The sequence below is a fragment of the Quercus lobata genome, chromosome 11, assembly GCF_001633185.2.
Source record: "Quercus lobata isolate SW786 chromosome 11, ValleyOak3.0 Primary Assembly, whole genome shotgun sequence".
Classification (NCBI taxonomy): Eukaryota; Viridiplantae; Streptophyta; class Magnoliopsida; order Fagales; family Fagaceae; genus Quercus; species Quercus lobata.
The window spans coordinates 9988657-10001195 of record NC_044914.1 but is presented as its reverse complement, the minus strand read 5'-3'; positions in this window follow the sequence as shown (position 1 = coordinate 10001195).

Here is a 12539-nt window from a genome sequence, read left to right as displayed (position 1 = left end):
TCTGAAATGCGTTTGTAATAATATGACGTTCAGATCATCCTCGGACGCATATTGCCGAGGAGGGCTTTGTCCTCAAACGAATATTGAGCTCATCTCACATGACATCTACTCTTCTTTTCATTTGACTACTCTTATAACCTAATATGGGCCTCGTCGAACAGTTTTACGTCCTCGAATAGGCCATAGGCCCAACTAACATGGTTTTAACATTTATTGATTAATCGGCCCCCACAATAGTCATAATTTTTTTTACAAAAATTTTACAAATTACTAAGATAACAAATTCTTATTGGTTCACATTTGGACCCACCACTTATATAATTTTTTTACTTACCAATAACCACTAATCTTATTAGCAATTTGTAAAAAGATTTGTAATTATAGTATTTTCCTCCTTTTAAATACCATATAATAATTCATAGATCTAAGATCTAAAACAAAATATACAAACCCCAAAAAATTAATCCAACAACAAAAATTACCAATAGCAAAGCTAAACAAAATTAAGCCCAATAAATCAATTTCAACAAAAACAAACAAACAAACCATCCCTAAAGATCAAAACAAAAGATTTTTCTCCATATCCAACAGTAGACACAGCATCAAAGACCAAAAAAAAAAACGAAAAAACAAAAAAGCCCTTCAGCAGCTAAACAACAACAAAAGCCAAAGGTCAAAGTTGTAGCACGTAACTAGCAGAAGAGTCAGCTTCCTTAACTCCAAGTTCTGGCTTTGTCCTTGCCCATCTTAAGTGCAAGGAAAACGTGAGGATCTCAATTAGAGCCCAAGAAAAATGGATAGGGTATATATGTGGTAATATTTCTAATAAGTTCAAAAAATTTTAGGATCCAGTTAACAAGTGCCCTTAGGGCATATGTATGTCAATGGACCATTTTAGGAAAGTTTTGATATTAATATTGTGTGCTCCAGAAATGAGACTGTTGGGCTTGAACTCACTTGGGCTCATAATCTATTTGTTGGGTGGGCTTCAAGATTTCCTACCTTGGGTCGTTCTCGGCATAGAGACTCGAAATGATATTGCTAGTCTGCTTCCTAATGACTATTTTTCCCCCTTTTCCTCTTCCCCAACTTCTTCTATTTATAGCTTGTGTTAGTGGGGAGATTATGATTACAGCCACCGCTAGTGCAATAGGAGGTCCAATATTATCCGTTTTAAGTGGGCGTTAAGGTGAGAGTGGGATGCAACATTTATGACCTTGGAACTTGGTTCAGGCTTAGCCGATTGTGCTCGGCAAATTTTATCCCCAAGCATTTGAAGATTTGTAAGGGCCAGGTTCGTATGTTTGTTCGGGAAAGTTGACGCCAAACATGTATCAGGATTCGAGGCCCAAAATTTGTTTTATATAAAGGCAGCTTCAAGAAGGGCTTAGGGTAATGGGGCCGTTCCCATTGGGCCTGGGCCCAGGGCCTATATGAGTCTTGGGATTTCGGTACCGTACATTAGCCCCCCCTTGATTCATACCCGGTTGCCGGGAAGAATCAAGGAGTTAACCGAGCCTTTTGGTCTCGGGGTTTTGGACCGAAGACTCGTGGTTATGGCTTCTCATTAATGCTTATCTCAAAAGACGCGCTGTTTCGCGGCATCAAGTACAATTGTCATTATTGTTTGACGGTTCATGAACCAAAGCGTCGCGCGTATCGGTTGGCTCTGGAATTTGCATAGCCGCTCGTAAATCGTGCCATTTATTGCTTGATTGAACGTTACTTTTCCCCCCGTTTTTGACCCTATAAATAATTGCCTTCAGAACATTCTTTCACTCTTTCTCCATCTCTGATTTCTTGAGTTTAGTCTCTGCCGACCAACTTTCTGTGCGCTTACTCACCTGCCCAAAATTCCTTCCCCCCCTAGAACCCAAAGTAAGTTTTCTTCCTCTTCCCATTCCTTCAGCTTATTCCTTTAAGTTCCTTTCATAGCATTGAGCATCATAGATGGGTTATTCTTACCTTCTAGAGTCCCCGGCCACCTTGGCCACTTTTAGGAACAAGTTTAGTATTCCCGATGATGTGGAAAGGGCTTACTACCATGAGAGCGAAATTGCTCTACACCGAGGACGAGGCACCGCTTTCTTCCCTTTGTTGTCAATTTTGGAGGATGGGTTAGGTTCCCCGTAGATCCCCTTTTAATAAATACACTCATGTACTACAGATTATGTCCCGACCAGCTTCCCCCCAACTTTTACCGGGTAGTTAGCTGCGTTAGTAGGTTGAACCACACTTTTGACTTACAATTAGACCATCATGACATTAACCATATGTATAGCCTCTGTGGGAATAAGGCCACCAACTATTACTTAAAGATAAGAGACAACCGGGTACGGCTAATATCATGCCTACCTGATTTGAACAGGAACTCCGCTGGGGAGTACGTTTGGGTGCACGGTAAGTGGTTTGTCGGGGACGTCCCTTGCCCTCTTTCACGGCGTGAAGTGGGTTTGTACCAATCCTTTGATTTAATTGTTTCCCTCCCCTTTTCCCTTTTCTTTTTGTTGAAGTAAATCTTTATTGCCAGATACTGATATAACAATCGTTCTTTTGCAGACGGCAAAGTGTTCGTTCCAGACATCAGAACTGTCCACGTCAGAGACTTGAACTTTCTACTCTGGTCCGAGATATTCGTGCACTGGGACAGACAGCTCTGAGCATCCCATTTGATCCTCGGAGTAGAGCCAGTTTACTCAACCTGGCAAACCTTCAAGCAGGCACTCTTAGTGGATAGCCCCTTGCTATCGTACATAGACGTCCGGTACACTAACTTCTTGCCGCCGAAGCTTACAACCAGGGAGGCGAGGGAGTACGGACGGCGCTTCACCTGCTCAGTCGAGCTAGCCCCTCTACGAGACGAGTCCACGAAGCGTGTGTCTCAGCACCTTCAAGAGTTAGTCCATGAGGCTATCCAACAAGAAGAAGCCATTCAAGAGCAAGCGGAGCCCGAGAATCCGCCCGCTAAACCCGAGCAACCAGCAGCCGAGGCAGAAGATAACCAACCCGGCGGAAACATGGTGTCACGAACGGTTATGACAATTGAACGCTTTTTGCTTGGTGCGCGGTAGCCCACTCAGCCCCCACCATCCCAGGGCCGGAGTCAAGTGCCTTTCCCTCTGCCCTCTTCTCAAGCCGGGCGAGCACGTAAGAAGCAGAGGGTTGCCGATCAGCCATCCTCGCAGCCGGGAGATGCTGCCACCCAGACTCCTCCCCGGCCAACGGGGGGGATCGTAATCTGTGATCAGCCGACCCCGGTTGTGCCGGGGGCCGCCTCCTCCTCCCAAGCTGCTCAAGCGTGGAAGCTGAAGTTTTTGCTGGATGGCAAGCCTTTGCCTTTAACAGCATGTGTGCAGATGTGGGAAAAAGGAGAGGGCGGTCATATTGCTCAGACCCTGGCCGAGGGCCTTCTACTCCCCGAGGACGTGCATGCCTTTGAAGAAGGATCTGAGGAGTCTGTGGGGTGCCGGCTAGAATGGCATGCTATAGCGGTAATTTTTTAGTTATCACTTTCTTTCCACGTATTCACTCCCTCTTTCTTACTAACTTTTGTGATTGTCAGGCTGCACAACTTGCCCACATAGTGGCTGGCCGGGTACGGGATCTTGCCGAGGAAGTCAAGCAGGAGAAGGGGGCGCGAGAATCAGTTGCCAGAACAGTGAAGGAAAAACTAAAGGCAGATGAGATCGCCGAGAAGAAAGCCACTGCCTTGGAGAGAAACAGGGCACTGGTAGAAAAGAGGTGCACAGAGCTTTTGGCCCAGCAAAACGAAACACACGTGAAGCTGGCTGAAGCCGTCCGCCTCAACGTCTCTCAAGCCGAAGAGTTAGCTGATCTCAGAGCAGCCCTGGAAGCCTGTGAGCAGAAATGGTACAATGAAAGGTTTGCTGATGCCGAGAAATCTGCAAAGTCGGTAATGGAGCAGGCTCGAAAGTTGGGCTTCGAGGCAGGATGGTTCGCCGCCCTTCAAGCATTGGGAGTTCCTGAGGATTCTCACCTGAGAGACCCCGGCCAAATTCCTTTCCCGAGTCCTGTTGCTGCCGTGCAGGATCCCCCGGTTGCTGCAAACGAGGAAGAGACAGCAAGCATAAGGGAGCTGGTTGAACAGATTGATGCGCACGCCGAGCCAGACGACTTGGAAGCCACTAGCATCCCGACTGTGCAGGATCTTCTCTGTGAAGACTCGCGTTATCCCCTGACCGACCAACAAGAGGTGACAGACCCGTCCCGTCCTTCCAACTGATTATCTATAGTTTGATTTTTTTATGCTCTTGTTTTTAATTTATTTTCTTGAAGGATTATTTGCCTATGTCATCGGGATGTGGTGAACAAACAATTTTCTTTTATTCTGCGGGATTAACCCGTAAACAGTTACCGTATTTTAACTTTGGTTTTAATTTGTTGCATGAATCTCTATTTGTGTTTTTGCTTAGACTATGCCAGTGTTTTTACCGTGGATGGAATGATAGCCCGAAACCTGCTGCGCGGTGTTTTGGATAATCCGAGAATGATAATGTATTTAACGTTTGTTAAGGTTTAGGGTTCCCATATTGTTCTGCCGAGTATAATATTTTTTGTCCTTTTGTTCCTAGGTGACGATAAGGTTTTTACCTGCTCGGTGATTTTAGTCGAGCCGAGGGTCAGGTTTCAGTCCTTAGATTCAGTGTTTTAATGACGAGGTTTCCATCTGCTTAGCAATTTGAGTCGAGCCGAGGGTCAGGTTTCTGTCCTTTGATTTTTTATTTTATTAGTGATAAGGTTTCCACCTGTTCGGCGATTTTGATCGAGCCGAGGGTCAGGTTTCTGTCCTTTGATTTTTTATTTTCTTAGTGATAAAGTTTCCACCTGCTCGATGATTTTGATCGAGCCGAGGGTCAGGTTTCTGTCCTTAGATTGTGTTCTAATGACGAGGTTTCCACCTGCTCGGCGATTTAAGTCGAGCCGAGGGTCAGGTTTCTGTCCTTTGATTTTTTATTTTCTTAGTGGTAAGGTTTCCACCTGCTCGGCGATTTTGATCGAGCCGAGGGTCAGGTTTCTATCCTTAGATTGTGTTCTAATGACGAGGTTTCCACCTGCTCGGCGATTTGAGTCGAGCCGAGGATCAGGTTTCTGTCCTTTGATTTTTTATTTTCTTAGTGATAAGGTTTCCACCTGCTCGGCGATTTTGATCGAGTCGAGGGTCAGGTTTCTGTCCTTAGACTCTTTCTATTCACAATTCCCTTGGTGTGCAATAACGGAAACGAAAGCAGCATATACAAGCAACTCCTTTATAATCTTGACTTTAGCAACATACAAATTTTGGCTTACATGGATGGTCACGCATAAAACTTCTTTAAGTTGTGGGCATTCCACGGCTGAGGAAGTGGCCTCTCGTCAAGGTCTTCCAAGTAGTAAGCCCCTGCGCCGGCGATTGCAGTAACCCTATATGGCCCTTCCCAGGTTTGAGCAAGCTTCCCTACAGCTATGTCTCGCATGTTTCCCACGACCTTTCTTAGCACCAATTCCCTGGCACTGAATTCCCTTCCCTTCACATCTTGGTTGTATCTTTGGGCTAGTTTCTGCTGATACTCGACAAGTCGTATGGTTGCGGCATCCCTGCACTCTTCTAACCAGTCTAAATGCTCCATCATCAGGTCAGTGTTTTGGGCGGGCTCAAACCCTGTGACTCGTGCACTGCATAAGCTCACCTCGGTTGGTATCACGGCCTCCGCCCCGTATGTCAAGGAAAACGGAGTCTCGCCCGTGGATCTGGTCGTGCGGTAAGCCCATAATACATTAGGTAGCTCTTCAGCTCATCTCCCTTTTGCCCCGTCCAACTTTCTCTTGAGACCATTCAGAATCGTCTTGTTCACGGCCTCGGCTTGGCCGTTACTTTGTGGATATGCCGGGGTTGAGTACTTGTTCTTTATGTCGAGTTCACTGCAGAATGCTCGGAAAGCTTTGCTATCAAACTGTAGTCCATTGTCTGAGACTAGCGAGTTTGGTACCCCAAACCTTGTAACTATATTTTTCCACACAAACTTCTTTACATCGGTATCCCTAATATTGGCCAATGCCTCGGCTTCTGCCCACTTTGTGAAGTAATCCACAGCCACTAGCACAAAACGGCGATTACCCGTTGCTCGGGGGAAAGGGCCGAGGATGTCTAGCCCCCATTGTGCGAATGGCCATGGGCTATTTACAGGGTTTAGACGTCCTGCCAGCTGATGGATCAGAGGGGCGTGCTTTTGGCAACGTTCACATTTTCTGACATATTCTGCGGCATCTTTCTGCATCTGTGGCCACCAAAACCCCTAGGTCATGGCCCTGTGCGCTAGAGACCGTCCCCCCACATGGCCACCACACACCCCGTCATGCAGCTCGGTCAGAAGTTCGTTAACTTTCTCGGGATGTAGACATAAGAGGTAAAGGCCTGCGACAGACCTTCGATACAACTTACGATCTGCCGACAGCCAGTACCGGGAAGCTACCCGGTGAATCTTTTTGGCTTCCTTCTCATCGTCCGGAACTTTATCCTCGACTATGAATTCAATGATCGGGTTCATCCAACACGGACTTGCCTTTGACATCGTGGCAACTTCAACCCCAGCCAGCTTGTCAACACTTTTCACTTCTATGCTTGGCTCCCCTATAAGCTCTATCTTGACCAGCCGAGGTATATTCTCGGTTGAGGATGAGGCCAATGTGGCCAGTGAGTCGACGTGTTTGTTGTGAGACCGACCTACTTGGGTGATCTTCACTGTTCTGAACTGGCCAATAATCTGCTTGGCAGCATTTAGATAGGCCTTCATCCGTGAGTCCTGAGCTTCAAAGCTTCTCGTGACCTGATAAACAACCAGCCGAGATTCTGAATAAATCTCAACATCTTTTGCGCCCAGATACAATACGGTTCTCAAACTAGCTAGTAGGGCCTCGTATTCAGCTTCGTTGTTCGAGGCTTTGAATCCTAATCTGAAGGAGTGTTCTAATCGTATGCCCTCTGGGGTGATTATGACGATACCAGCCCCAGCCCCCATAGCATTAGAGGCACCATCTACGAACACCTTCCATGAACGAATTTTTGCACTACAGATTACCTTCCCATCGTTTTTAAGTGTGAATTCTGCGATGAAGTTTGCAAGAACATGTCCTTTCACCGAGCTTCTTGGTTGGTACCTTATGTCGAACGAACCCAACCGAGTCCCCCATTTGGCAATTCGGCCCGTGAAATCTGATCTTTTTAATAGTGACTGCAATGGATACTCAGTGAGGACAAACACCGTATGGGCCTAAAAGTAATGTGGCAATTTCCTGGTGGCGTGTACCAGGGCTAAAACCAGCTTCTCCAATGGAAAGTACCTTGTCTCGGCATCTACCAAGTCTTACTTATGTAATATACTGGCATCTGTACTCCTTGATCCCTCAGTAACACGGCACTCACGACATGGTCAGTGACCGAGAGGTACATAAACAAATCCTCCCCGGGATCTGGGGCCGTCAACATTGGCGCCTTTGCCAAGTATTTCTTCAGCTCTTGAAAGGCCTCATCACATCACTTGTCCCAATGAAACCCACTTCTTCAGAAGTTGATAAAATGGCCGGCATCGATCGGTGAATTTGGAGATAAATCGGTTCAGGGTGGCCAACATCCCGGTAAGCACTTGCACCTCTTTGGGATTGCTTGGTGGTCTGAGACGCTTCACCGCCTCTATTTGGTTGGGGTTGGCCTCTATCCCCCGAGTTGAAACTAGATAACCCAGGAACTTGCCAGCTCCCATACCGAAAGTGCACTTCTCGACATTTAGGCGCAATTTATGCTGCCGAAATATCTCAAATACTCCTTGGAGGTCTTCCGTATGTTGTGACACTTTCCTGCTTTTCACCACCATGTCGTCAATGTATACTTCAACTGTGTTCCCAATTTTTTCTCGGAACATCCTTGTCATCATTCGTTGATACGTGGCCCCGGCATTCTTCAATCCAAATGGCATGACCTCATAGTGATAGTTTGTAGTTGGGGAGATGAATGCTGTCTTTTCTCGGTCCTCGGGCGCTAAGGCAATCTGGTGGTAACCCTGGAAAGCGTCCAAGAAACTCATCCTCAGGTGCCCATATGTTGCGTCCACCAGTTGGTCAATCTTGGGCATGGGGAACGGATCCTTGGGACACGCCTTGTTCAAGTCTGTGAAGTCAACACAAACTCTCCATTTGCCATTCTTTTTCTTCACTACCACCGTGTTCGCTAGCCATCTCGGGAAGAATATCTCTCTTATCACCCCGGCTTCCTTTAGCCGTTGGACTTCCAAGTTCACTACGTCAACATGTTCCTTCGATGCTTTTCTCGGCTTTTGCTTTTTCGGGGGGAATGATGGGTCCACGTTAAGCCTGTGCACAATGAACTTGGGATCTACACCGGGCACTTCATAAGGGTTCCATGCAAAAACATCTATGTTCTGCAAAAGGAACAACAACATCTTCACCCTTTCTCGGTCATTCATGCTTGTACCTATTTGGAAATACCTGTCAGTATCTGGAAAAATTCTAACCTTCAATACCTCCTCGGCAAAGTTCGCCCCCGTTTCTTCTCGGGGCTTCGGTAATTGCTATAAAGCTTCTCTATCAGTCTGCTCCTCCTGCCCGAGCTGCTCACTCTTCCACCTGACCGCGGCAATTTAGACACTGCCTCACCACTCGTTGGTTTCCTTTTACCTCAGCGACACCATATTCGGTGGGAAATTTTACTTTCACGTGGAGGGTGGACGGAACAGCCTTCATTGTGTGAATCCATGGCCTCCCTAGGATTGCAGTAAATGGTGAGAATGATCGGACTACTATGAAGGTCACTGCAACTTCCTTGCCTTCCATGCCCACCGAGAGGGAGATTTGTCCTTTGGGAATCACTATTCTCCCGTCGAACCAGTATAGGTTCTGGTTCCTCCGAGATGGATCCCCTTCCATTTTGTTCGGCCACCTGAAGAATGATTCGTTCTTGATCCGATCTAAGATTTTATGTACGGGCTCTTTGAATGCCACGTTAACTTCTTCAACTTGCGCCCGTGGTTCTTGCATCCCGAAGTCTTTTTTTGGTCTTGCCGGCGTAACGCCCTGTCGAGATCTCTCGAGTAACGGTGCTTTCCCCCTGTTCTGTAGCCGATCATCCTCTAGGCGTTTGTACTCCTTAATGTGCCTCATGAGCTGCCTCATATCCTCGGGAGGTGTTTTTGTTAAAGACTCCCACAATTCAAAGTCTTCGGGGAGGCCCATCCTGAAGGTGCTTGCCACAATCTTCTCATTTCCTCCACCAATCTCATTGTAGAGTTCCTAGTACCGGCTCGCATAACTCTGGAGGGTTTCCCCGACCCTCATCTTTATGGAAAGTAATGCGTCCACCGGCTGTGGCACCCGACTGCATGTCACGAATCTACTGCCGAATTCTTGAATCAGCTCGGCAAAGCTACTGATGGAACCTTTTCGTAACTCGTTGAACCATCTCAGGGCCGTGGAACCGAGGCTGGATGGGAATATCTTACACATCAGGGCATCATTGTGTGCATGCAAGGACATCATGTGGATGTAATGACTGACATACTCCATAGGGTCTGTCTTCTCGTCATAGGAATTGAACGGTGGTCTTGTAAATCTGCTTGGCATAGGGGCCCGTTCAATTTCATCAAAGAAGGGGGACCGAGCAGCCCTGTGCAAGGCTCGGCTCATGGCGTCCATGGCGGCATTGTGGGGTCACCGTTCCTCTGGCGAATCTGACCCTCGGTCTCTGTATTCATGCGAACGCAAACGGTCATGGTAGTGCCCTGTCTCTCTGGAATGTGAGTGATTCCTTCGCCTGTGTGATTCTTGAGAGGGTGACCGATTTCAGAATCGTCGCGCACTGGATTGGCTAGAGCTCTCTTCATGCCGATCTGCCGTGCTATAATTTCCCCTTTGCCAGTGGTGGTGGTCCCTTTCTTGGCGTCGACCCCTTGCTTCCAGCTCTAGATCCATCACTAGTTTGTGCAATCGTTCTAGCTCTCGGTCTCTGCGTAATGCCTGTGTCCCGAGATGCCGGACACCGTTCGGCGGGTTTGATCTAACCCTTTTCCCAATCCAGACTCTTCCTCTCCCCGCGGGCGCTCCCTATCCTCGCGCCTTTTCTGCCTTTGTTCCTACCACATGGATCCCCGGGAAGATCCCACGGAACCGCTCTCAGCATGCCCTCCTGAATGACGTTCTGACATTTCCTTTAGTTGAGTCTCAGTCGAACCACAGCTTTGTAGGAGTGCCCCACGGTGGGCGCAAATTGTGCGCTCCAGAAATGAGACTGTTGGGCTTGAACTCACTTGGGCTCATAATCTATTTGTTGGGTGGGCTTCAAGATTTCCTACCTTGGGTCGTTCTCGGCACAGAGACTCGAAATGATATTGCTAGTCTGCTTCCTAATGACTATTTTTCCCCCTTTTCCTCTTCCCCAACTTCTTCTATTTATAGCTTGTGTTAGTGGGGAGATTATGATTACAGCCACTGCTAGTGCAATAGGAGGTCCAATATTATCCGTTTTAAGTGGGCGTTAAGGTGAGAGTGGGATGCAACATTTATGACCTTGGAATTTGGTTCAGGTTTAGCCGATTGTGCTCGGCAAAGTTTATCCCCGAGCATTTAAGGATTTGTAAGGGCCGGGTTCGTATGTTTGTTCGGGAAAGTTGACGCCGAACATGTATCAGGATTCGAGGCCCAAAATTCGTTTTATATAAAGGCAACTTCAAGAAGGGCTTAGGGTAATGGGGCCGTTCCCATTGGGCCTGGGCCCAGGGCCTATATGAGTCTTGGGATTTCGATACCGTACAAATATCAAGAGAAATTTAAAAGGGAAATTATTAGGTACTCCCAAAGTATTATAAATGATACTCCCTCCTCTCACATGAATGGTGGGTCTCATTAATTAAATTCATGACGGAACCCACTATTCATGTAAGAGGAGGAAGTACGTATTTATGGTATTTCGGGTATACACAATAATTTCTCATTTAAAAGATATCAAAACAATCCATTATTTTTTTGTTCCCATAAAAACTTTCTATAAATATTTCCTAAACTAATACTCTTCTGTTAACTTTTCTCTTTTAAAAAATAAAAATAAAGACATGAATTTTTTTGACACTAGTCTCATCACACGCACTTCACACATGCAATGAGGTTCTTTTTTCTTTTTTTTTTTGGGTTTTGTGTCCTAATTTTTCATTCATAACCAAAATTTCTGTTACACCTTTCATATAGTTCACACATTACAGAATGCCATAAAGTAACAAATTCACAATATATGTAATTGAGAGAGTACGATATGCAATATAATCAAAATGAGAAAGTAGTAAATAAATTTTGTTCAAATGCTTTCCAATTTAGAGGAGAATTCAGTATATGAAACAGTAAGTGTAGAAGAAAATAGTGTCGGTTAGAAATATAAGGATAGAATGAAAAAGAAACTAAAGGAATATTGTGGGATCTAATGTTATTAAAATTTTTCTTGCATTCCACAACATTGGAAAGAAGAAGAGAGGAAGAAATGAAAGGAAAAGTTTTTTTTTTTTTTTTTTTTCCATGAAGTTGTAATTTTTTTTTGGGTAGTTTTTTTTTTTTTTTTTTTTTTTTAATAAATTTGAATGGAAGTTTTATTTATTATTTATATATAGTGTGAGAATAGGATGGTTTTTTTTTAAAAGAAAAAATTTATAGAACACGAGGTAATGGGAACTGGGAAGTAAGAAGGTTTTTTTTTTTTTTTTTTTGATAGAATGTGGGAATGGTATAGGTTTTTTTTTTTTTTTTTTTTTTTAATTGAATGTTGGGTAGGTTTTTTGTTTTTAATTTTTTTTATTTACAATTTTAATCCCATTTCTTATATTTTTGGAATAAGGATAAGTTAATTAAATAAATGATATTTTTGAAAGTAAAAAATGCAATAATTAATTTTCTGAATCCTCTTAATATATAGAAATATGGTACCACCAAACCTTGCCCTCCCCACTCTTAAAAGAAAAGAAATGAAAATCGACTTTTTCAATAAAATATTTTAAAATGTGGACATTTCCATATCAATTGTGCATATTGATGTAAAGTAGTGTAGGTAAATGATTACTCTTCTTTAGACTGAATATTGGAATCAATTGTACTTAACCCATTCCTTTTCAATAGGCCCATCATACTCTGCAAATGGTAGCTAGGTATGCAGTACTTGAAGCTTTCTCTTTCAAAAATTACATTTTAGATTAAGATTACTCTTCTTTGAATTGAATATTGAAATCCAATATATCAGAGTTGGTGGGTCCATTTATTCTGGTCCATTAATTGTGTGTGTGTTTGTGTTTGTTTCTAAAAAAAAAAAAAAAGAATGAGTAATTGTCCCACATTACTTAAAAGAGTGTGTTGTGTATAGTATAACTCACCCCACCCTCCCTTAAAAGTTACCATAGCTTTTGAGTGGAATTGTGGTATGCCTTTATGTTAGAACCTCTTTCCCTCTTCCTTGTGTTTGTGTTTGTTTGTTTCTCAAAAAAAAAAAAAAAAAAAAA